Below are 27,207 nucleotides of genomic sequence, written 5' to 3' on the forward strand. Positions count from 1 at the left end.
TTTCCCAACCTCGGAAGGATGGAAGGCTGAGTCAGCCTTGAGCTGGGATGGATGGATAGGGAAGGGAAGGGAAGGGAAGGAAGGAAAATAGCCATACACTTAGATTTATAGGCCACTTCACAGTGCTTTACAGCCCTCTCTAAGTGGTTTACAGAGTCAGCCTCTTGCCTCCAACTATCTGGGTCCTCATTTTACCGACCTTGGAAGGAGTCAGTAGCAATAACACGTAGAATAGCTGAATCAATAGCGATAGAACACTTAGAATAGCTGAGTCAGTAGCGATAGAAATAGCCCTTAGACTTGTAGGCCACTTCACAATGCTTGACAGCCCTCTCTCTAAGCATTTTACAGAGTCAGCATATTGTCCCCAACAATCTGGGTCCTCATTTTACCCACCTCAGAAGGATGGGAGGCTAAGTTAACCTTGAGCCTGATGAGATTCGAACTGCTGAACTGCTGGCAATCGGGAATCAGCAGGATAAGCCTGCAATATTGCATTCTAACCGCTGCATTCTAGTTCTGTAATGTAAATTCCTAACTCTTGAGCTAAATACTTAATCCAGTAGAATTCTTGTCACTGGGAGAGACAGAGAAATACAGCTAGTCCTCGACTTATAAGAGAGTTTGTTTGGTGGTCATTTGAGGTTACAACAACACTGAAAAAATGACTTAGGACCATTTTTTCACACTTAATTTGCAGCATTCCCATAGTCAAGTGATCAAAATTCACTTTTTGCAACCTTCAAACAAGCAAAGTCAATGGGGAAACCATATTCACATAACAACCATGTTACTAACTTAACAACGGCAGTGATTTACAATTAAAGATTGTAAAATGGGGCAAAAAAGCTGTGTGAAAATTGGACAAAATTTACTGAACAAATGTCTCACTTAGGAACAGAAATTTGGGACTGAATTGTGGTTGTAAATTGAGGACTGCCTGTACAGGGTAGAGCAAATCGTAAATATGCCTTAGATAGATTCATCAGTCTATTTATCTTGGACCTCACTTGCTCTACTAGCGTGCTTCCCTCGGGTTCCTGACAGTGCAATTATTGTGAAATTAAGTCCAAAACATTTCTGTTCCAGGCTGTATTCATTTCTCAATATTCCCCATTAAGAAGCAATTCAGTAACAGATATTGTAGAGAGAAATAAGCTACTACACCTGATTACATTTTACATCTCACCGCAAAGCCATAATCATTTAAAGGAAATGAATTACTCATTGAGGAGAGACATCATACACGGAGCGAGATATATTATACGCTGAATTCCATATCTCACTTAGGGCATCCGATAGATCATAGAAGGGACGGGGGTATTTCACCTGCTGAATGAGATGTATTACCTTGTGGAGCCCAGATCTATCACCTGAATTAGATGCATCACCTTCTGAACTAGGTCCATCATCTACTGAATTAGATACATCATCTGTTGAATCTAATACGTAAGATAATAAATCAAAGACACTACCCATTGATTCAAAGAAACTGAAATGAATCAGATCTCCGGGCACTTACAACATGAATATGACCAGCTTCTGTGAAATATATAAATATATTGGGTACATATATGAAAATGAGAAAGACAGAGAGACAAAGATGCCTACCATTAGAAAGAAAACAATAATTGAAGCTTTTAAACTTACATAACACTAACATTTATTTTGACACACAATTAGGATGGATGTCATTTTTTTTAGAATAGTGTAGAGTTCTCACTGGCTCAAAGTGATCTCAGCCTTCCATCTTTCTGAGATTGTTAAAACGAGGACCCAGATTTTTGGAGGCAATATGCTGACTCTGTAAACCACTTAGGGCTGTAAAGCACTGTGAAGTGGTATATAAGTCTAAGTGTTATTGCTATTGCTACTTGGATAGACATTTACATTCTCCTATTGCTTACCACCATTATGTCTGTTGGAACAATGTGCAGTAAATGAGCCTTCACACTGCCCTGTACAGGCAGCTCCAACACTGAGTCAAACTGCATAGCCAATTGAGATGCTAAAATCTGAAAGTCAACTGTCAAGTCATTTCTGGCAGAGACTAGACTGGAAGACACAACTCTATCTGTGGTAGAACGTAGTCTGGATTTCCAAGAGAGAGGGTTCACATTCCAGAAGGCCAAGAAGCAGTGAAGTTTAGATAGTTTGGGAGACAGAAAATAAAAATGATTCCTCTTTAGCAGTTCTTGGAGTATATCTATAGTGATGCAAATACTTTGCTTTGCTTTCAGAAGATTTCTATCTATAGTTGAAGAACAATAAAATAAATTGATCAGAAGTAATTCCACGTGTTTTCCTTGGTTCTTGGGGGATCGTGGTTCTGTGCAACCAGCCACCTAAAATAGAGTTCAGAACATTTTCCTTGACAGTGGAATGTTCTTCATAAGTGGATAAATTCTACCCCTCCTTCCCTAACTACAGGCTTACTTTAAGTTTGAGATGCACCTAAGATTCCTAGATAACACTGTGTGTGTTTTACAAGAACTCTTGATGCAGCTCTAAGGTATTTTGCAAATATCACCACTATATAACAAGGCATAAGTCTGACTAAGTATAAATTAAAGAGAATGAAATCAGTTATAATGTTTACTTTGGTCCTCCCAAGTTTTGGAAAGTATCCTCTAATCTTTCCGGTATCTGGTGAGATGGTGAGATTTTAATTGCACAAACAATATCTTCTCCATTGTCCCAATCACTGCATCACACTGGTTGCATGCTACAGAATTAAGTCATATATGTCAAGTTGGGCCTTTTGCCTCTTTCATGATGTCTTTCTTATTCTGAGGGAGAAAAAAAGTGACCTAGATAAAGAAGTACAATTTCTACAACTCAATCTTTTGTCTGACTTTGAAAAATATAGCTTGTCTTTTTCTATTGCTGTTCCTGCCTCCCCGCCTTTCTTTTTCGCTCCCCGGTCTTGAGGAAAATACATTTACACTTTTTACAATCACAGTCTAGTAAGAGAAACATTGTGTGAATTCTTTTCTTTTGTTCCCTTAATGGAAAACAAATGTGAAGACTTCTTCCCCTTCTCTAAAAGCACGTGAAGTGTTCACATCAAATAATTGCATCAGTTCCACAATTGGAGAGAAGACAGGAGACAAAATGTCTGCCGTTCACGTACAATGGGTGTACGTGAAGGATACAGCTTCAATCAGAACTGAAGAATCTTATTGGATGAGAAGCGAAACATCTTCAAAGAAAGACAAAGGAAGCCCACTTGCCTTTTGAAAAAGCAACTTTGAGACAATCATGACTTGGATGACTGGGAATCTTCATAGACATGCAGCTATTAAGAGCACACAATATTTGCAGATCAAGCTTTAGTTCCATTGGTACCTTTGTGCCACCCTTATGGATAGCTCACAATCTCTTTCTGAATGTTTGGCTTTCATTTAAAAACCAAGCCAAACCTCTGTATCATAAGATACCCCTTTCCTAAGAGGTCTGTAGGGGGCGTGCATAAGCGCACCAACGTGCCTACCGTCCCTGTCCTATTGTTTCTCTTATTCTTTTATTTTTCTTATATGTAACCATTTCATGTATTCACAACTATGTATACATTTATACTTATTATCTTGTAAACAATTGGCAAATCAAATAAATAAATAAATAAATAAAATAAATAAAGATATATTTCAGGAAAAGATGTAAGTAATGTTTTAGTAAAGAGCTCACTGAGAAATAAACCCATTTTATGGGATTTTAGTCAATGATTGTCAAGAAATTAGGATACTTAGGGCACTACATAATGCTTGAATGTGGTGTTTGCAATCTAAGAATGCATTTCTATTTAAAGTAGCTGCATCTTCTGAAATCTTGTTCTGGATGTTGAAATGGGCAACATATAAATTTAATAAATGAATAAAATAATCTTAATGCTAAAATAATCACAAGGACTATAGCTAGTTCTCTGTAATTATGTTTGGATGCAACACTACTTCATAGTGGTGGTGCACTGTTTAGAATGCAGTATTGCAAGCTAATTCAGCTCACTGCCAGGAGTTCAAATCTCATCATCTCCAGGTGGGCTGAACCTTCATCCTTCAGAGGTAGATAAAATGAGGATCCAGATTGTTGGATACAATATGCTGACTCTGTAAACCACTTAGAGAGGGCTGTGAAGCACTGTGAGGTGATATATAAATCTAGATACTAGTGCTATTGCCATATTCTTGGTGGTCCTAGTAGAAATATTGTCTATAATATGGATTTAGTGGGAGAGCAAAGCAATTATGCTGTGCTAAAATCTTCAAATTCTATCCTGTTTGTTTTATTACTTGGAAAATCAGATTATACAGTCACAGAATGTATGAATGGATGCCATCTTAAAGATTCCTCTAGTCCATGGGTATCAAGCTGGTGGCCCATGAGCCAGATGTGTCATGTTCAGACCATGCCCATCCCAATTCCTTAAAGGCGAAAAATATCATGATACATCCTGTGACATCAAGTGGCACAATCGTGTTTGACACCCCTGCTCTCGTCCAACCCCTTACTCAGGGGTTCTCCAGCTCGGAGAATTTCCCAACTGTTGTAGAGAGAATCAACCCTCATAATGTCTTGGTAATTCATCCTTCTGTTCAAATGAAATTTCCTTTCTTTGTACTACAATCTGTTCTACAAAAGGCTATCCAGTTTTAGCCAGATGTAGAGTTAGCAGGTTTAGAAGCAGCTGATTCTATCAGGCCCCAAACTCAGAATGACACATGACAGATTTCCCAAATTTTAATTCATTATTGTTTCACACCCATAGACATTTTTTTTTACCAGACTGAGTACTCTAATCTGTTCCTATATACAACATGGACTATTAGGGAGAATCTGTCTTCACCTTCTTTCTTTCACACGTAATATCTGAGCTCAGTTGCCTCTAATGCCTCTGCTTCCTCATTCAATTCACAGATTTTTATTTCTTGAAGGTGACCAGGCTTCCCTGGATTCTTCCATTATTCTTTACTGTGCTTGATTTCCAGATGCCTTATCATTGCAACATTCTCTCCTGAACCGACCACAACTTCTCCATTTTCATTTTAAAATATGGTGCCCAGGATTGGAAGCCACCTTGCAAAAGTGATTCAATTGGTGCAAAGGGCAAGAAAATGTTACCTTCCATCATCAGTTAATGGAGTCCAAGTCAACATTAGATATTTAAACTGTTGTATGGAAGTCACATTCTGGTTCCGATAAAATTCCGAATGTTTTTGGAGAGGAAATTTCAAAGGCTTGCATTAGTCAAGTTAAATGTAGACCGACTGACCCCAAGCCTAACTTAGATATGGCTAAATTAAATCTTATTTATTTCAGCGTATTTGGATTTAACCACGGTTAAACTTGGATCCAGCTATATCCACTTCAAAGTTCTTCTTTGCATCAAACTTTTGCGTGGACACTGAAAAGTCCCTTTGTTCAACTAGCTCATACTTCAGATGAGCAGCTCCAGTTAAGCAGAGCTAATTGCTTAAATTGAGCTCCTCAAATTTCAGAAACTGAGTTCCTTAAATCTATATTGACAGATTCCTGCTGAACCACGCTGTAGACCCAACTGAATATGTTGCTGGTGGTTTAAGAAGTGAAAAGAAGAAACTTTCTCTGTCCATCCTGTAAATGGAGAAGTGTACATTTGACAATCCTTTCAAGACAAGTCTTTGTTCTCACACAATGCCATTTTTCTTCACATGTGTTTATTCAAGCAGTATTAATTATAGTAGATAAAACTAAATACAATAAAGGAGAGATTTCCACTTGGAAGCATGGCAATTACAGGGATGAATTAGTTTTTAAATATCAAAGTACGAAAATATTTTAGGATGATTGTGCACCGGTCCCAGAGTTCTTGAAACTTCTTGGAGCTATTTGGATGCCTCTGTTGATGTAACAATGGAAGGATTAGGAAGATAATGTTTCATTCTAGTTTTATGCTTTTTCTTCCTCTTCTTTAAACCTGCTTCACTTGAATACTGGACAGTGAAAAGAGAAAATTAAATGGTTCAAAAGATTACTTCACCTATGTTTCTTATATCATGTTTGTGATTTGGTGGGTGAGATTCACACATCACCCTGATTTGATTTGTTTAGCTTGGCTTAATGTAATGTGTGATTTCAACTCTGGCAGTCAGGAAGTATTATATATGAATAAAATCATTATATCTTACTCAAGTTGCATAAGGTTTTTTTTTAAAAAAAGAAGCTTAGGTGAGGGAAGTGTACATGCCAAATAATGCATGACGTTACAAAAAAAAGTTCATATTTTTTTCCTTGCATAATGAAATACAACAATTGGCCTAGAGTGTAAGCCTAGAATTTTATTTTATACACACTTTTTGAAAACTAGGAATGTTTGTTTTTATTTTCCTTTCCATTTTGAAATATATTACCCAAATAACTGTGCTGTTCTGAAGTTTGGAAATCTGATGGGAATGATTCTTGAGTTGTCAACATTTCAGAAAATATATAGAATGGTATCTGGGCAATATTTTTCTCCATAGATCTGTAAAATTTCTATAAAAACTCTATAATTTAATCTGACAGCATCTTTAAAATGTATGTACAAAGGTTTTCTTGTTTGCAACACCCATCTATTAGTTGGCACAGGTATTTCTTGAAACTTTTGATGTTGGAATAAAAGAATTAAGAAATAAATCAAGAAGCAGACCTGCATGCAAAGAGAGGAGTTTGTAATGATCAAATATCTCCAATAAGATGAATGGATAAGTCATTATATCAACATTCATAGGAAAGGAAGGAAGGAAGGAAGGAAGGAAGGAAGGAAGGAAGGAAGGAAGGAAGGAAGGAAAAAGAAAGAAAGAAAGAACTAACTCGGTTTTTCTTAGGCTACAACATGGAAATTAAATGTTAGTGAGGCTGAAAAATGGGATCAGAGAATGTGAAGATTAATGCTATGAACCAGAATCAACTGTATATAGTTTTTATTGTCAGGCTATTTACAGCTAAAAGAGGCCACCTAGAAAATAACTCATTGCAAAATAATATACACATCAACTGGGTTGTTTAAAATGTAGGGTGCACAATATCTGAAGTTGCAAATTTAACACCAAATTTACTAGTATTGTAAAAGAGGTTACACAATGATAAATAACTCATTAATCTGAGACATCTGAAAATCTCCTGAGCCAAAGAGAGAGAGAGAAAGTGAGAGAGACATCATATTGGAAATGTGTAGAAGGGTGATAGAAATGAGACTTTGACTAGGCCATTCTAGACCACCAGAACTTTAAAATAATATTTTTAAAGGCTTACGTACAAAGTTCAGACAGGACTCTTCAATCCAACATTGTCTTTTCTGTCACAAATACCTAGAACCAACCAGCCTTGGCTAGCCAACAAAGCACACCGTGATTGCATCTCCTCAATCATCATCATCTTTTAATGACCCCATAATCCCTTGTGGAGTGGAGTCTGGGCAATTGAATGGAGCTAGCAGTTTGTTTAATGCCCTTCCTGTTGCCAATGTGGAGTTTTGTTCAACAGATTATATTCTCATTGTGCCTAGAGAGAGAAATATCTGCCTCTACTTAGGATTGAACTCACAGCCTCCTGATTGTGAGGCAAGAGCTCCACTTCTAGGCCACCGCACCATTCCCTTGGGTCTTCTCAATGAACTGTGCAAAATGTAGCTCAGTGCAGAACTTGAGTCTTGAGAACATCTGGGAACCAAAGGTGACACTGGTAGCTGTTGTTTTGCCTCTGCACATGCCAAAAACTTCCCATTTAGTACATAAACAAGTTTTAAGCTGAGCATATGTGGCATGGAATCTAGCAGTTATATAGGGAGGCACTTGAAGATATGTAAGAGTCATGGGTTGCAAATTTCCTGCCCTCTTCCTTCTCTAAGAAGATCTCCATCGTATCCCAAAAACAATCTTTTGGGGTATAATGTAGGATCAAAATGATGCTACTCCTATGTCTGTTTATTCTCCACAAGTTCAGAACAGATAGACAAAAGTTTAACAGAACAGAATATAACACAGTTGGAAGGAACTTGGAGGTCTTCTAGTCCACCCCCCTGTGCAGGCAGGAAAGCCTATATCATTTCAGACAAATGGTTGTTCAATCTCTTCTTAAAAGCCTCCAGTGTTGCAGCACTCACAACTTAATCTGTCATTCCACTGATTAATTGCTCTCACTGTTAGGAAATTTATCCTTAGTTCTAGGTTGAGTCTCTCCTTGATTAGTTTCCATCCATTGCTTCTTGTCCTGCCTTTTGGTGCTTTGGAACATAGGTTGATCTCTTCTTTGTGGCAGCCCCTCAAATATGACATGCTATCATGTCACCCCAGTCCTTCTCTTCATTAAAGTAGACACACCCAGTTGGCATATCCAAGGTTGCTTCCTGTCATGACCCTGGTGGAGACTGACTCTGAGGGAGAGGAGGAACAGCCAACAGGGAGTGGAAGTGTGGCTCCGGAGGTTGTGGAGGAGGCTGTGGAAGGGCAGAGGCAGGCTGGGCAGTCAGAGGAGGACCCAGACCCATCCCCTCTCCAAGGGAGGAGAGGAGGAGAGGATAAGGGAGAGACGTGGTCTACTGGGGAGGAGAGGGCCTTGATCCTCTTCATGGGCTGCAGTTGTGACAACTGAATAAGAGGACGGACATGCGTACAGGCGAGTGCTGGAAACAAAGCATGGAAATATCTCTAGTTTATGGTTCGTCTCTGAGTTTGGCATCCTTCCCAGTGTGTGTTCTGTTATCTGTGGATGTCCTCCAGCCCTTATCTTGTCTGGTTTGTGTTGCTTTTTTCCTCCTTCTTGTGACTGCTTGTGTGGGAGTTGTTTTTTTTTTTTTTGTCTTCCATCAAGGATATTTGGAGCTTGGAAGCAAAGTGAAGGAATAAAAGGGACTTCACTGGGTTTTTGTGACTGTGTTTATTTTGTATCCCCACCCTGGGTCATCACACTTCCTGTGACCAAGTTATGGACAAAATTTGCAGGTTGCACCCTTGTCTTTCTGAGATGCTGAAGGAAGAAACAGGCTGGTTCATAGAAGTGGCTTTTTCCTGATGATCCTACTTTGAGTGAAAGGTTTTAATTCTCCTTTAAAACCAAGCAAAGCATGTCACAAGCCAGTATTCAACCCTATGATGTGTTTTACACGTGAGCTTGGCTTTTAATTTTATTGATTGCATCGGCAAACAGGCGGGTTTGCGTTTTCTCTAATAAATTGGTTTGTTAATTAAACACATTGATATACTTTCAGTTTACCAATCAATGCTGGTATTAAATACATGAGTTTTTGATGGTGGCTTAATTAGCGTGTGTATGAAATTCATCGATTCATGATTAGAGTATATTGCTTTGCATTTGGGGTTGAGCCTTGTTTATCCTGAGCACAGTCTGCTCTGATTAGTGTTTGCTGGCATTTGGAACAGATGAGGTAAATGCATATACTGCAAGTTCTGTTCCTTGTATGGCATAATACACTCGCCATAATTTGCCCCAGAGAATGCTTGAATTAAGCATGTCGGAATTGCATAAAATAAACATTTACATTGTGCCACATGTAAATTGCTCTGTTGCATCACTGTTAAAGTTTAAAAGGAGAATCGAGTATAACATCATTCTGTCAGAATGTCAATTCAGCACCGTGTAATTAGACTGGCTACCATTCATACTGTAATCATTCTTTAGCTCCACGTTCAACATTATTAAGGGATCATAAAAGCTGGATTTGCTGATTTTTGACATAAGGTAGTGTTATCTTTTTAGGAGCTGATGTGCTTTGCATGGAGTTTTGGTGTGGTTTTAGTTGACTCTTCCTTCCTTCCTTCCTTCCTTCCTTCCTTCCTTCCTCCCTCCCTCCCTCCCTCCCTCCCTCCATCTATTTTCCTTCCTTCCTCCATCTCCTTCCTTCCTCCTATCTCCTTCCTTCCCTCCTTCCCCCTTCTATTCCCTTCCTTCCTCCCATCTCCTTCCTTCCCCCTTCTATTTTCTTTCTTCCTTCCTTCCTCCCTCCCTCCCTCCCTCCCTCCCTCCCTCCATCTATTTTCCTTCCTTCCTCCCATCTCCTTCCTCCCTCCTATCTCCTTCCTTCCCTCCTTCCCCCTTCTATTCCCTTCCTTCCTTCCTCCCATCTCTTTCCTTCCCCCTTCTATTTCCTTCCTTCCTTCCTTCCTTCCTTCCTTCCTTCCTTCCTTCCTTCCTTCCTTCCTTCCTTCCTTCCTTCCTTCTGCTATCAACAGGAAAATCTCCTTTTTATCTCCTTTCACTGTTGCTTAGAAACCTCTGTTTGATTTCTCCTGCATCCCTTTCTTAAATGTAAGCTAATAGCTCATTCTGTGGTTTGCTTTATTGTGATGCATACCTTTTTAGGTGAATACAAGCTAGCTTGTACCATGAAAGGGTGAAGGGGGAATTACCTTAGAGTGGAGCTCCTAGATCAGAATCTCTTGAAATGCAATATTTGTGGTGGAGTTGGGCTTTCAGTGAAGGCGGGTTTTTTTTTTTTTTTTTTTAGGATCAAATGGGTACTAGGAAAATATTTTTTTTAACAATTCACTGAACTAACATAGGTCTAAATTATGCATGATTTGAAGCCTTGTTCATTAGATGCATGGCACTTTGGAGGGATTAGTTACATTTTATTAATGCTGAACATTGTAAATCCATTTCTGGTACAAACGATTCAGGTCTTTTCTAACCTCCTTCACCATGAATTCAAAAGAAGATGGCAAGAAGCTAAACCAGAGAATTATGACATCCATGCAGGGGTGGGATTCAAATTATTTAACAACCGGTTCTGTGGGTGTGTCTAAGTTGGTGGGCAAGTCTTCGTGGTCATGTTTTTGGCTGGGCATGGCCAATTCAATATCACTCACATCGAGGCACGCATCTCTCGCCTGGCGTCTCATGACTGTGGGGATGCTGCAACAGTCGTAAGTGTGAAAAATGGTCATAAGTCACTTTTTTCAGTGCCATTGTAACTTTGAATGGTCACTCCACACAAACAAAGTACCAGCAAAGGAGGGCGAAAAAACTCCAGAGAAGTTCCTGAGACAGGAAGTCCAGTCCTGCCAAGAAGGTAATAAGGGTTAATGGAGAAGCAGTTTCTGTAAGCAACACCAGAATGTTTCCTTCCTGCCTTCCTTACAGGATTAGACCAGTAATTTCTTCTAACAACTGGTTCTCTGAACTTCTCAGAATGTTAACAACCGGTTCTAGCAAATAGTTTCAAACTGATAGAATCCCACACCTGTATCCACATGGAAGAAGAAGCTGGTATTTTTCATGAAATGCCATCTTAGAACAGAATAGAATGAATGAGCTAGAAGGGACCTTGGGGGTCTTCTAGTCTAGCCCCCTGCTCAAGCAGGGGATTTCTGGAGGCAAGCTGTTCCACTGGTTAATTGTCCTCGCTGTTAGAAAGTTTTTCCTTAATTCTGGGTTGCTTTTTTTTATTATTAGTTTCCACCCATTGTTTCTTGTCCTGCCCTCCAGTGCTTTAGAGAATAATTTGACCCCCTCTTCTTTGTGGCAGCCCCTCAAATACTTGAATACTGCTATCATGTCACTCCTAATTCTTCTTTTCCTTAGACTAGCCCAACCCAAATCCTACAACTGTTCTTCATATGTTTTAGTCTCCAGGCCTTTGATCATCTTAGTCGTTCTTCTCTGAACTTTTTCAAAATTGCTGTGCTCTTTCAGGAATTTCTTTATTTGCTTAGAGGTAACTACACAAACTCAGAGAAAATAATTAGGACTAGAAAAAAGTGCAAAGTTTCAGCAGTTTGCAAATTTGAAGGAGAGTAATGAGGTCTCCAACATGATCAATATTATTATGTACGCCATGTCTTGCTCGAGCGAAACTTGAAAAGACCTCATATTTGAATGTAAAATTGACTCGTTAGTGCCCACAGGGTGGATGGAAATAAATCTACACCTCATCTACTTTGCTGATCGTATTTTTACCTACCTGCTTCATAAGCTCAACAGAAAGGAAATCCATTCACAAGCTTTTCACATCTTTTCTCATTCTCTCAGTTGTGCTGCTTGTCAACTCTGAAGCTGACCTGACTGAGGTTATTTTGAGGCTTCAGGGCTGCCACAACTGGTGCTAAGAGATAGGGGAGGGGGGAGTAGAGATAGCTGGGGTTTATAGCCAAAGCAAAATACTTTCTCTTGAGAACCAAGGTCATTCCAGCAGATGCTTGGAAGGAGGGGACTAAGGTCACCTAGCAACTGGACTGTATCCTGATTGGACAATGTGACCCAATTGTTTTGAGAAAGTGAAAAACTTCTACTTTTAATTAGGTGAAAACCATGGGAACATTTAGAGGTGGTTTTCACCAGCCCATGCCAATATGGCATTATCCAATAAAGCTATTCTTTGGGGAATCTACCTGCCTCAGAGTTTTGCATGCTGTGGATACGTTACAGATAACAGATAATCAGAGTTGGAAGAGAACTTGAAGGTCATCTAGTCTGACCCCCCCACCCAAGAAGGAGAGCCTACAGTGCTTGGAATTCTGACACTGCTTTTACTTTCCTTATCCTTAAAAATCTACAACAACGTGATTCCAGAAAAACCCTAAGAATCCAACTATCCAAAAGATGTCACACGGTTAACTCAAAACAGCTCCATTCATTATATAGTAAAGAAATATTGATCTTACATATTTTTAAAATGTTGTTGCTTTCAGCAACAAAGCGCAGGAATGGACACCTAGTAGAAAATGAAGATTCATGCACAAGTTAAAATTCAGTCCTAGGGAGATGGGAGAGTGGGGGAGTGGGGGAGTGGGAAGACACATGACTGAGCAATGCAGATGAGTTGAGGGTAAAGTTCCCATATCTTTCTCTTAGATGCAAGCACTGAAGCAAAGATTTGATGGGATGCAATCAACCAATGGCCTGTAGACAAAGGATTTGTTCCAGAGATGATTATAGCAGACAGGTTGCTCATCTTCCCAGAGTGTCTGGAAATTATAATTCTAAGTGCTAGGCTTTAAAATACAGAAATACCTCCCAGAGTTGCTTAACGTTTAGAATTGCATGAAATCACACAGAACATTGTGGTGTTGGGTATTAATGTGCAAAAAGTATACACCCGTGTAGCTCGTCCTTTTTTTTTTTTTTTTTTAAATCTGCTTGGAGTTTGAAAACAAAACAAAACAATGCAGCCTGATTGCCAACTTTGAAATGACGTCTCCCACAAAACAAAATTTCAGGGATAGTTAAGTCATTTGGTCACTTTAATTCAGCTGCTAACTAGCAAAACCAAAGAATTGCAATGGAGGGAAGTACAACAAGCTACAGAATTGTCTAAGTCAGGGGTGTCAAACACAAGGTCCCTGGGCTGGATTCAGCCCGTGATGTGGTTGGATCTGACCTGTGGGGCTGTCCTGGAAAATGTAAGGGGCTGGTCAGCATGCTTTGGCCAGTCTACTCAATGCAAAGAGGAAACATGGCTAGCATGGCTTTGGCCCAGTCTACTCAATGCACAGAGGAAACATCTGGTCACCATGGCTTTGGCCCAGTCTACTCAATGCACAGAGGAAACATCTGGTCACCATGGCTTTGGCCCAGTCTACTCAATGCACAGAGGAAACATCTGGTCACCATGGCTTTGGCCCAGTCTACTCAATGCACAGAGGAAACATCTGGTCACCATGGCTTTGGCCCAGTCTACTCAATGCACAGAGGAAAAATACCAGTAGTTTGGGGAGTGGCATCCAGCTGGCCATGCCCATCCAGTTGGCCATGCCCCCTTGCCCCCCCAAGATCAACCACAGCCCTGATGTGGCACTCAATGAAATTTGATACCCCTGGTCTAAGCTAATGTTTAAACATTTGGGGTGTAAAAATTAGTATGGTAAAGAAAGATGCAATTTATATAAGGCCAACTAAGGAATTGTTTAAAGAAACAGAATGGAAAAAAAAGATAGCTACAATTTCAACCCAGTCTACAGGAGAAGTTTAATCTTTGCTATCTTTAGCAAAGTGGCAAGGATCCCTCCCATCCCCAATAGTGTATGGTGCATGGAAATAGTAGAACAACTAGATCTGGCTGGTCTTCAGGACAAGTTTTAAAGATCTGTATGCAATTTTAAATTGATATTCAAAAATAAATGTTACAATAAATGTCTTTTTGCAGCTTTTTAAAGCTGCCATATTTTTCCTCAGATTTGCACAGCTGCTTAAACCTGGGAACAGATGCAGCTGACCAATAGTTCAATGTCCATTTGTGGAATCTAATCTAAAGCATTCAATTGCCCTAGTTTATTCTTTTAGAACCTGAAGGAAGAAGTCCAAAGCAGAAGAAAGAGAAGAAATACTATGCATGTCATGCTCAGTGGAAGCAATTTCTTCCACTTCTCAGGCACATTTTTTTCTGGAAGAAATTATTTTTTCAAATGTCATTTAAAGGAGAAGAAAAATGGATGCAATTCATTTAGTGATCCTTTTGCATGTGTACTTATTTCAAGAGAAATTCATTCCTTCATGCTTTCTATTTTCTTACCCTCTTCAACAATGTGTCTAATTTCCTTATTCCCCAGTAGAACATACCTTCTCAATAGAAGACTCCCCCAGGCATTTTTACTTGCTACTCTTATTGTTAAAGGGGGACTCCCGCTGCCCTTGAAAAGTCATTGGAATAATTTTGAGAAATCTGGAAGGGAAAAAAAAACAATAAATGAAAGATTCTTAAATTCCTAGTAACTCTAATAGGAAAGATTTGCCATGAATGATAGAATAGGATAGGATAGGATAGGATAGGATAGGATAGGATAGGATAGGATAGGGTAGGATAGGATAGGATAGGATAGGGTAGGGTAGGATAGGATAGGATAGGATAGGATAAAATTAGGAGAGGAGAGGAGAGAGAGGAGAGGAGAGAGAGAGGAGAGAGAAGAGAAGAGAAGAGAAGAGAAGAGAGAGAGAAGAGAAGAGAGAAGAATAGAATAGAATAGAATAGAATAGAATAGAATAGAATAGAATAGAATAGAATAGAATAGAATAGAATAGAATAGAATAGCTTTATTGGCCAAGTGTGATTGGACACACAAGGAATGATCATAAGATGGAAAATAGCTCGGGTTTTATTTCATTAAAAAATACCTAATTCCCATTTTTGAATGTCCGGTTATCATGTATTGCAGTTACTATAGTAATGCATTTGATGCAATTTTATTGCATTTCATGTCCTTTTAAAAAGATTAATAAAATATAGGTATGTGTATTTTATTTTAAGAGCTGCTCTAATGCCACAATGGTAAGAATGCAATATTGCAGGCTAACTGTGTCCACTGTCAGGAGCTCGATCCTAACAGATTCAATAGGCTGACTCTATAAACCGCTTAGAAAGGGTTGCAAAGCACCTTGAAGCGGTGTATAAGTCTAAGTGTTATTAATATTGTGTTCTGGCCTAAAAGCCATCATGAACATCTGTCAATGTTCATTCTGAAGAGTTAGAAACAGTGGTGGTAATTCTACCGGTTCGGCCTTGTTCTGGTGTACTGGTAGCGCCGAAGATCAGTGAAGACGGAACCGGTTCTCTCTGAGGAGCTGCTGTTGGGCCCACCCACCTTCCTGGGCTCCCATACTGACTGTTATCCTCTGCTTTTGAAGCGCAGCTGCTTTGCGTGACACGGCAGTTCACCGCGCATGAGCTGTTGAACCTACAGGGAGAGTGCAGGATTGCAGTAGGTGAGTAGGAAAGCCTCTGCGTGTACACGAAGTGAGTGCATGTGCATGCAAAGTGTGTGCGCGCAAAGCAGACCCACAAAGTGACACCCACTGAACTAGTAGTAAACTACTTCGAAACCCAGCTTAGAAAGATCTTAGGGCAGAGCTACCCTATTGGGAAAAGCAGCAAAATCCTTGACATTCCTTGGCATTATGCACCAGTCTAGAAAATCTACCTCACAAAGCTGGGAATGTTGGACTTGGTTTTGAAGGGAGGATAGCTTTTCTTGTCACAAAAGAGCCAAGCCTGACTTTGCCATAGAAAAGAGTGCTCAGCTAGGGCTACAAATAGCATAATTAGTAACTGAATAGTCATCAAGGACGTTAGCTTAGCAGTAAATCGTGGCAGAATGTAATTATTATTTGCAAACAAAAGCTTTACAGTTGTCTCTGTATGTGTTGGGAAGAAATCCTCTGTGCAGAAAAGAACCTGACTCTAATAAGGTTAAAAAATGGTTTATTGCTAGTTTATTTGTTTGGCCTTGAAACTGTGTGATGTTGACAAATTTATTCCAGAAAGCAGCAGATGGAATTCATCGAGATGAATCTTTCAGAGCATTTGAAAAAGGAAATACAAAACGCTTTCCAGTTCCCTAGGTCTAATTGTATCTCTCTTGAAATAAGGTTGTGCGTTATATATTTGGGCATGTTCTCCACAGTCCTACAACTTGTATCTTGAATAATATGCAAAAGACATACAGATAGATGGAACCAGCTTCTAAATTTCCCTGGAGCTTTGAAATACTTTTTTCTCCCTCTTCTAGTTTGTTCCACTTGGTAGCTCATGTCTATTTTTGGTTTTCTTGAATTTTTTTAATGCAATTTATGATCTTCCTCTGTAGAATAATGTGGTTGTAAAATTGGGCCAAAAAACTAGCTAATTCCCTTCCTCCTCATGGAACTGAGAATTAATTCTGAACTTTTTCAATGAATAGAATGTGGGTAAGAACTCAACTTGATCTGAAATGGAAAGGAGAAACCAAATCTTAGAAACCTAGAATACTGCATCCAGTTTTGGTCACCACACTATAAAAAAGATGTTGAGAGTCTAGAAAAAGTGCAGAGAAGAGCAACCAAGATGATAAGGGGACTGGAGGCTAAAGCATATAAAGAACAGTTACAGGAACTGGGCATGGCTAGTCTAGTGAAGAGAAGGACCAGGGGAGACATATTCCAATATTTGAGGGGCTGTCATAGAGAGGATGGAGTCAAGTTATTTTCCAAAGCACCTGAAGGGCAGACAAGGAATAATGGATGGAAACTGAAAAAGGAGAGATTCAACCTGGAAATAAGGAGAAATTTTCTGACAGTGAGAACAATCAACCAATGGAATAGAAGTTGCCTTTGAAAGTTGTGGGAGCTTCATCACTGGAGGCTTTCAAGAAGAGATTGGACTGCCATTTGTCAGAAATGCCGTAGGGTCTTCTGCTTGGGGGGGGGGGGTTTGGACTAGATGACCGACAAGGTCTCATCCAACTCTGTTAATACAATCTAATCTTTATTTATTTTGAGAAGTATTAAGAATGTCCCACAAAAGGACAGGGAAATAAAAGTTTTGTTTAAGGAAAAAAAACATATATAACTGTAATCTATTAACTGTATGGTTTTATTATGATACTACCATTCACATATATGGAAAGTGTATGTATGGGTGTGTTGTCTGTCTATGTGGACACATGAGTGCGAGCAATACCAATATCACTAAACTAAACCAAAAAAACAGTGAATATGATACTGCCTTTCTCAAGAACGGAGCTACTCATTGTTTCCCTGGCATTTGCAAGTAGCCCTTGACTTACAAACATTCATTTAGTGATCATTTGAAGTTATGACGACATTGAAACAAGTGATTTATGACCAATTTTCACACGAACATTGTAGTAGCCCCATGGCCATCAAAATGTGGACACTTGGTAACTGGCATGTTGTTGTGGCCTGTTGGCCGCTGGCCTCTCCAGCAGCCAAATCAGAGGAGGAGAAGGAGGCATGGGAGATAGGGTCAGCATCAAGGCAACCTGAGAACTCTGAGGGGGGAAGAGGGAATGGATCTGGCAGAGAGAGAGAGAGAGAGAGAGAGAGAGAGAGAGAGAGAGAGAGAGAGAGAGAGAGAGAGCCTGAGCCATCCGTCATCCCTCAGATGGAGAGTCAGGTCTGGAGGTGGCCGATGAGGAGGAAGAGGAACAGCTGGGTCCAGTGCCTGATGCTTGGATGTGCAGAAGGCAGAGGAGAGGAGAGCAGTGGAAATCTATGAGCTGGTCCTTGGGATGGAAGAGCCACCACTGCTAGCATTTTATCCCTGGGGATAAAATGCAGGAGGCAGAGATGCATAGATGTGGCAGACAACTGTTCATCTTCTGGATGGATGGACTTGTTAGCCTGCAATGAGAGAGGAACTTTTTGCCGGGGCTGCTGGCACTCCTAATAAAAGAATATTTGAGTTAACTTCAGAAGGTTTGTCGTGTTTGGGGAGCTGGGTCAGAACACATGTATTTATAACATTTGCACCATTACCGGGGTCATATTTTGTGAACTTCTGAGAACTAAAGTCAAACAGAGAAGCCAGATTTAATGAACAACCACATTGCTAACTTAGCAACTGCAGCAATTCTGGCAACAACTGCGGCAAGAAAGGTTGTAAAATGGCGCAAAATTCACTTAACAACCGGCTTGCTTAGCAATGAAAATTTTGGGCTCGATTATGGCCGTAAGTCAAGGACTACCCGTATTTAAGCAAGTTTTCACATTCATTTAAAAAGCTGAACCCACAAAAAGAATCGAAGTTTTATGTTTAAGCTCTGCTTTCCAGAATCAATAAGCACATTCATGAAAACTCTGCTTATGTTGCCTTTTTTTTTTTAAAAAAAAAGAAAGATGTAAAACGGACATCTTTTAACAAATGTTAAATAATCTAGTAAAAATTATAAAGATTATAAAATTAAAGAATCTGAGTTCAGAACAAAACAGCAACAAAAAAAGGCACGCTACATTTTTCCTGCTCTTTCCAAGAAACCTTCAGAACTACACAGGGCAGCTTCAAATAAATGCTAAATAAAATTCTGGATCCAGTTTTCTTTTATTTCTGTGTCCTTCCTCACCCGGGCTGTGAAATTGCTTTGAAATCTGCCCCTCTGCAGCGCTGCTCTGAAAAGATGCCAAGGAACAGCGAAGAAGATTTAAAATACTTTCTAGGGGAAATAAAAATTTGTCAGGTCTTCAAACATCATTGGCCTGTCATAAAAAGACTCTTGTCTGGAAAAGAAAGAAAGAGAAGCAGATTTTTTTTAATAGGTTCATTTTCCTCTCCTTTATTTTGTCCGTAGCCAAAAAAAAAAAGTTGCTTGTTTTCTTTATGAATTCCCATCCAACTTTGGTAGAGTGTAACCCTTTTTGCATTTTACCTTTATTTTATGTCACAGTGATGAAGGCTGGAGAATATTTAAAAAGGAAATCAACTGCTGAGTACATCATCATAATCTGACAGAGGCAACAGGGAAAAAAAGAGGAGGGGATTGAGTTTATGATTTATTGATGCAGTAGAGACATTGAAGTACGCTGTCAAACACCTGCCCAAAACATTGTTAGCAAATTAAAAGACAACTGTTTGAAATGGTCTACTTTGGGTTGGGGGGGGGGAGGTTTGGCTTACTCCATTGGTCCCATTGTTGGAGTCTGTTGATTTCTCCCTTGGCAGCCATTTTGTGAGGGCATCTCCATCTGATTTCAAAATTCTAAATATGTCTAGTGAGCTGTTCCTGATGTAGCTGCATAGTAAGCATACATCTATGTTTGTATGTACGTAAGTACGTATGTATGTATGTATTTATTTATTTATTTATTATTTATTTATTTGCTTGCTTGCTTGCTTGCTTATTTATTTATTTATTTGTTCGTTTGTTTGTTTGTTTATTTGATGCACCATCCACCTTGTGGTTTGAGGTAACTCTGGGCAGCTTACACACACTGTGACTAAGCACTGTGAAAGTTGTAGGGCTGCTTAGTGGTCCCATGCTGTTCACAATTTGTAAATGTAGAATAAATAAAGTTTCAGTGTCTTACTGATTCTTCAACTGCTGAGCTCCCTGAGTTACAACAGCACAGGAAAAAAAAATGATTTACAACTGGTTGCACACTTAGAACCATTGCAGCATCTGCACGATCTCTGCTCTGTCTCTCTCTGTCTCTCTCTCTCTCTGTCGATAGATAGATGATAGATATCTATCTATAGCTAGATGATAGATGGATAGATAGATGATAGATAGATAGATAGATAGATAGATAGATAGATAGATAGATAGATAGATAGATAGATAGATAGATAGATAGATAGATAGATAGATAGATAGATAGATAGATAGATAGATGCAGTGGTGCTATTCTACCAGTTTGGCCTGGTTCTGGCGTACCGGTAGCACCGAAGATCAGCTGAGACTGAACCAGTTCTATTTCACGAGCTGCTGTTGGGCCCACCTGCCCGTCTGGGCTCCCATACTGACCTTTATTCCCTGCGTTTGAAGTGCAGCTGCTTTGCGTGGCACAGCAGATTACCGCACATCAGCTGTTGAAGCTACAGGGATTGCAGGAGGTGAATAGGAAAGCCTCTGCACATGCGCAAAGTGCACATTTGGCGCCTGCATGTGCACAAAGTGCGTGCACGTGCACAAAGCATGCCCACCATGCTATGCCCACCAAACCAGTGGTAAACCGCTTTGAAACCCACCACTGGATGGATAGATAGATAGATAGATAGATAGATAGATAGATAGATAGATAGAGAATATGAGCAAAATTAATTAGGACTGCAATAGAAGAACATCTTCTAGAATTTTAGTTTATATGTCCCAACTAATTAACTGAATTTTCAAAGTGTTCATGTTAGCACAATAGAGCCCTGTGGCATCCTAAAAGCCCATTAGACTTAGACTAGGGGTGTCAAATTGTGGTTATCTGGCAGCACGTGCAGACGGCTGAGGAGAGTAAGGACTCAGATGAGGGGCCAGGACCATTAGGGAGTGGAATGCTGCCTTCAGAGATTGTGGGGGCTGGCAGCCGTGACGAGGAGGTTCCTGAGGAGCCTGTGCCAAGTGCATGCGTGCGCAGGATTGCTTGTAGGAAAGAGCAGCTACAACAGCATGGGCGACTTGGCAGTAAGGCTACAAGGTAATGGCCCCTCCTTCAAGAAGATAAAAGCCAGCTGTGAAACAAATGTTCTTTGCAGAAGGCAAAGACGTTTTGAAACTCCAGCCTCGTGGACATTCCAGTATCCTGAGTTTGTATTTGAAGATTCTTGTATTGCAAATTATTTCTTGTCTTTATCTTTTGGCAGTCTCACACAGTTTGGCAAGGCTTGTGCTTATCACAGCTAATTATTTTGCAGAAGCATTACAAGGTTTCTATTCCTTTTTAATTGTGTTGGATTTGTTGGAAAAGTGCGTGGGTCAGAACAATTGGTGGCCACAACTGGGGATGGATGTCACGTGAAGGCCACGCCCACTCCAGCTCCACAAATAGGAAAAAGTCACGAAATGTCACGTGACAGCAATGTGACATGGCGAGTTTGACACCCTTGACTTCGACTTAGAATAACTTTATTGTCACTTCGAATGTACACTAATCGGCATACATTAAAATGAAATTTTGTTGCATACAGGTCTCAAAGGGTCTCCACCTCCAATATAATGCTACATAAACATGACAAAACAAATAAATACAAAATCACGCATATATCCACATATATTATATGACATAGAGAAACAAGACAGTCTAGTTTGGATGTATACATGTACATAGTGAGAAAGATGAATCTTGAGAGTTTACCAGGCAGACGACCTAGGGAAAAATGCTGTTGCAGAATTTGCTAGTCCTGCTAGAAATACTTTGAAACCTCCTCCAAGAGGGGAGTTGTATTTATTGTGACATACAGTCCATTCTTTGCTTTCTACTTCTTGCCTAGGATATTCATAGAAGTTTGAAAGTAAACATCTTTTGTTCCAGGTGAGTGCACAGGATCACCTACTGTGAGACCATATGTTTTCTGAATCTCAACAACCCACATCAATAAGTCAACCAGTGTTATTATAATGCATATTTTCTTACCTTGCTTTCTGGAGAACAGCACTGATTTTATTCTGGGTCTCTCTTTTTTTTTTAAAAAAAAAAATATCCCCTTCAAGTTTCTTAGAAGACTTTGCAGAACTCTGCTTTTATGCCTTGAGAGGAAATATGGATAGGTTTATTTCCACACTGGAAACTTTCCCCCCCAAAGTGACGCTTTTGAATAAGGGCCAAATTGAAATTACAAAGTGTTTTTGTTTTAAAATCAAACTAGAAAAGAAGTGTTTAATCATTCCAACACTCCAGATGTCACTCTAAAGTCTTCTTTTTCTAAAAGATTCTACAGTACCATTTTTTTTAAAAAAAAAATATACAAAGTAGTTTATTCTTTCCTTTAAGATAGCCTTTAAAGCTGTTGGAAGAGCAAAAAACTTTCCTGACAAGCATAAGATATAGCGAAGAGTTCAGAAAGTTCAGATTAATTCTCAGGCTGAATCTTTCTGAGACAGCTTTGGTCACATTTAAAGTGCTCCATTCTGTTGTCATTGACATGTCATTGATTTTTGTTCCTACTGATTTCTTTGATTAATATTGCAACCTTTAAATTCCCCCCCCCCTCCATCTTCCACATTATATATACATACTGTCTTAGCATGTGAGTTGCTTGCATTCAAAGCAAGCTTTGGGAACCTTCTCCTTAATAAAAACACACCATTTTGAAAGGAGCAACTGCTCGAAGACAAAGTTTGAGAAATAATGTGAATTTGATGACAATGGATGACATGGAGCTGATGTGGGCCTGTCTTTGCAGATTACTTGATCGTTTAGGGCAGGGGTGTGTGTGTGGGGGGTCAAACTAAATTTCATTGAGGGCAGCATTAGGGTTATGTTTGACCTTGGGTGAGATGGGGTGTGTGTGGCAAAAGTGGGCATGGCCAGCTTGATGTCACTCATGTCAGGGAGCACCTGTGGCGGCTGTTATGAACTAATAAAAACTATTTAATAAAAACTTGTCAACCTCACGAGAAAGCAGGCTCGTAATCCTGCACCTTTGATTGGCCCATGGATAGCGAGCGGGGATTGGTCCTTACGGAGCAGCCTGATTGGCTATTAGTTGAACATCTCCCATTGGGCACAATTTAAACGTTTGGACACAATTCATTGGTTAACGGGTCAGCAGCCAGCTCTATAAAAGAGCTGCTGCTGCCCAGGGTTTTTGCTCTGTTCCTAATCCTTAATAAAGAGTTGAAGTTCACATGTTCTCTGACTCGTCTCCGTTCCTTGCACCCATGCTCAGAATATAACAGTGGCCAAGCACTCTGCCAAGGTTAAACAGACTCCTGAGCTCTGTTTTTGCCTGGGACAGCCTCCTGCAACCGTCTGCTAGTGAAAATGGAGCTTGGGGGAACCTGTGTGCAGCCCTCATGAGCTCTGTTTTCAGTTGGGCCGGCCCCCTGCAACCCTCTGTCAGCAAAAACGGAGCTTGGGAGGGCCCATGTGGCCTTCTGGAACTCTGTTTCTGCTGGTAGAGGCACCATGTGCTTGTCCTTCACTGTTTTGGGGGCGATCCAGTGAGCCAGATCTAAGCACCCCGTGGGTCAGATCAGGCTTTCAGGCCTTGAGTTTGACACCCCTGATTTAGGGCTAGGAAGACAGAACAGTTTGGAGATAAGTTTTCCAAAAGCTAAATACCAAACTGTATAGTAAAATCCAGGAAAGCAAATGTCACAACAGTACTGGGTTCATGCTACTGAATCTGGAGTAGTGGTTTGTATGGAAAATGCAGTGGCCTTTTGTTTATTCTACATTGTAATCTAAGCTTAGTTCAAGGTTTCCCTGCATTTCATTCTTGCAGAAATATGTACTAAAAGAGTATATAGAAGAGCACTATGATCTCTCTCTCTCTCTCTCTCTCTCTCTCTCTCTCTCTCTCTCTCTCTCCATATTGGATGAATTGTTTTGATTATTTATAGACAAATATTAATTGAATTAGAGTCAGTTTGGTGTAGTGGTTAAGGCATCAGACTAGAGACTGGGAGACCGGGAGTTCTAGTCCCACCTTAGGCATAAAACCAGCTGGAAAACCATGGCTAGTGTCTATGGCGATTCTCAGTCATCCAAGTCATGGCTGCCCCAAAGGTGCTTTTCCAACAGACAGCTGGATTTTCTTGTTTTTTTTTTTTTTTCCTTTGAAAATGAACATCTTGGATGAGAAGTGAAATGTTTTCAAAGAAAAAAAAAAAGGAAGTCCAGTTGCCTTTCAGAAAAACACCTTTGGGGACACCCAAGCCAGTCATTCCTTCTCAGCCCTAAGGAGAAGACAATGGCAAAGCACTTCCAAAATATTGTAGGTCCTTGTCTGGTTCTTGCTGCAAATTTTTAATTTCCCGTTCCATAATTATTATATTGCATTGCTTGTTTTCGTTATTTTGATGAGTTAATAAAGCTATGCTGCAGATGTTGAACTTATTTGAACAGAGATGGTCAACTATTATTTGTTTTCTTTTTATTCTGAAGAACTGAATTTTGAAGATTCTCCCTCCCTCCCTCTCTCTCAATTATACAAATGAGAATTGAAGAGAAGATCTCCTTTAGAACATTCAGTGTAACTTATTGAACGGGAACTCTCCAATTTAAAGCAAACTTAACTTTAGGTGAACTTTGAAATCAACATTCGTCTTTGTGAAAGGCATTTTTATAGGTTGCAAAATTTAACAGGCAGTTGAATCAGCTAAAAATTAAACTTATTAATTAATGGAAGCACATTTTAATCAGGGTGCTTTAATCGGTGCAGTTGAGATTGAAATTCACACCCATTAACTTTTTAAAGCTGTTATGGTTCTTGACGTACAATAAAATGAAATGTTAAATAAAACTTTTAAGGACGTCATTTCTCTAGACATTGTCCAGTCAAGTGGAAACATATTTTAACTCATGAATTAGGGATGGTGATCGGTGTGAGAGATGATTTCCATATATTGTTGTTCAGATACAAAGCCTACACATACATGATATATGCATGTTAAGGCTTTATGAGCCACGGTGGTACAGTGGTTAGAGTGTAGTACTGAAGTCTACTTCTGCTGACTGCCTGCAATTTGGCAGTTCAAATCTCACCAAGCTCAAGGTTGACTCAGCCTTGCATTCTTCTGAGGTGGTTAAAATGAGGACTCATATTGTTGGGGGCAATAGGTTGACTCTGTAAACCACTTAGTTTAGGTTGTAAAGCACTGTGGGGTATAAAAGTTTATTCCTATTGCTATTATACATCAATACCTCAATATATTGAGACTGAACCCGTGGCACAATATCACTTGTATCCGTATCTATTGCTTGAAGATAAACACCCCCAAACTATCTTAAAACCATGAATAGCCGTGTTTATGGACTATCTATAATTTTATATATTTTTCAGCACCAAGCAAATTGATGGCAATTTTTTTTTTCTTATTGCTGCTTACAGCTACATTTATCCTGAGGTTGAAGGTTGAATGATAAGCAGGAAGACTCATTCTCTTTCTGTTCTCTTTCTTCCATTGTGGGAATAAATAACACTCAGTGATCTTATGCACACAGATAACATATAAAGAGGGTCATATGAAATGAGTGAGGGGTGCATTATTTTCTTTTACCCACATTCCCTAGAAAATTCTACTGTTGAGATTAAGGTGGAGGGGACATCAAGCAAGGAAAAAAAATAATGCTTTCCAAATTGTTTCAACTTCTACACTCAAAACGACGTTATAGAGCATTGCACACCAGAACAACTAGACACCAGGACAGTTTTTTCCCGAATGCCATCCCTCTGCTAAACAACTAATTCCCACAACACTGTCAAACTATTTACTAAGATTGTATTACTATCATTCTTCTCATCCTTCCTATTACCTATCTCCTCCCACTTATGACTGTAAGCTTGTTGCTTGTATCTTTACGATTTATAGTTTTATTTAGTTTCCTAGTATGATTTGATTGCTTATTTAGTATCCTATGACTATCACTAAGTGTTGTATCTTATGATTCTTAATGAATGTATTTAGTGTATCTTATGATTCTTGATGAACATACAGACACACACACACACACACACGTGTGTGTGTGTGTGTGTGTGTGTGTGTTTTCTGAGGTTTTCGTGGGTATTTGTATGTGGATCTTTGGTTATTCCGGTTTTCTCCTGCATAAAATTGGAAGTATTTTGGCGACGTTTCGACGAAATCTCATTCATCATCTTCAGGCTTGTGTCTTCGGCTTTGTGCTTCTTGGAGTAATGTGAACTTGTAGCTGTTTTTTCTTTTAAACTTTTAAACTCCCACTGGCAGTTAAAAGAAAAAACAGCTGCAAGCTCACATTACTCCAAGAAGCACAAAGTCAAGACACAAGCCTGAAGATGACGAATAAGATTTCATCGAAACATCGCCAAAATACTTCCAATTTACGTGGAGAAAACCCGAATGACCAAAGATCCATATCTCTATCTCTATCTCTATCTCTATCTCTATCTCTATCTCTATCTCTATCTCTATCTCTATCTCTATCTCTATCTCTATCTCTATCTCTATCTATCTATCTATCTATCTATCTATCTATCTATCTATCTATCTATCTATCTATCTATCTATCTAGTACACTGAGAGGATAAGACAAATTCCTTGTGTGTCCAATCAGATTTAACAGATTTAACATATAATCAGAGTTGGAAGGGACCTTGTAGGTCATCTAGTCCAACCCCCTGCCCAAGCGGGAGACCCTACACCATTTCTGACAAATGGCAGTCCAATCTCTTCTTGAAAGTCTCAAGTGATGGCGCTCCCACAACTTCCGAGGGCAACTTCCATTGCTTGATTGTTCTCACTGCCTCACTTTCCAGGTTAAATCTCTCTTTGTTCAGTTTCCATCCATTATTTCTTGTCTGGCCTACAGGCACTTTAGAAAATATCTTGACCCCTTCCTCTCTGTGGCAGCCCCTCAAATATTGGAAGACCGCTATCATGTCTTCTCCACACTTGGCCAATAAAGAATTCTATTCTATTCTATTCTATTCTATTCTATTCTATTCTATTCGAAGGATCAGATAACAAGTATTATATTGACCTTCTGACCAAAATTGAGGAAAACTGAAGAAGTTCTGGATTGCAGAAATATTTAATCTGATTTCCCATAAAGCAGTTTCCTAACTTATATTCAGTGCTGAATAAAAATAAAAATAAAAACTTTATTTTTAACCTTCTTCAAAGTTCTTTGGGTTTTTTTTCCCCTCCCAAACCACAACTTCTTAATGTGCTTCAAATTTAGTTTGATGCATTACTTATAGCTGTGTAGTGGTACTTAAGAAAAAAAATCACTCTAGGAAAAGAAACAGTCTTTCCTTTAAATTCAGATTCTCTCCAACTGTGTACCATATTTCTGAGATATCTGGCAGCAACTTGACTCTGTACATGAAAAATATAG

Source organism: Notechis scutatus, chromosome 10, assembly GCF_049901735.1.
Source record: "Notechis scutatus isolate UNSWTSFEM ecotype Mainland chromosome 10, rNotScu1.2, whole genome shotgun sequence".
In the NCBI taxonomy this organism is placed as follows: Eukaryota; Metazoa; Chordata; class Lepidosauria; order Squamata; family Elapidae; genus Notechis; species Notechis scutatus.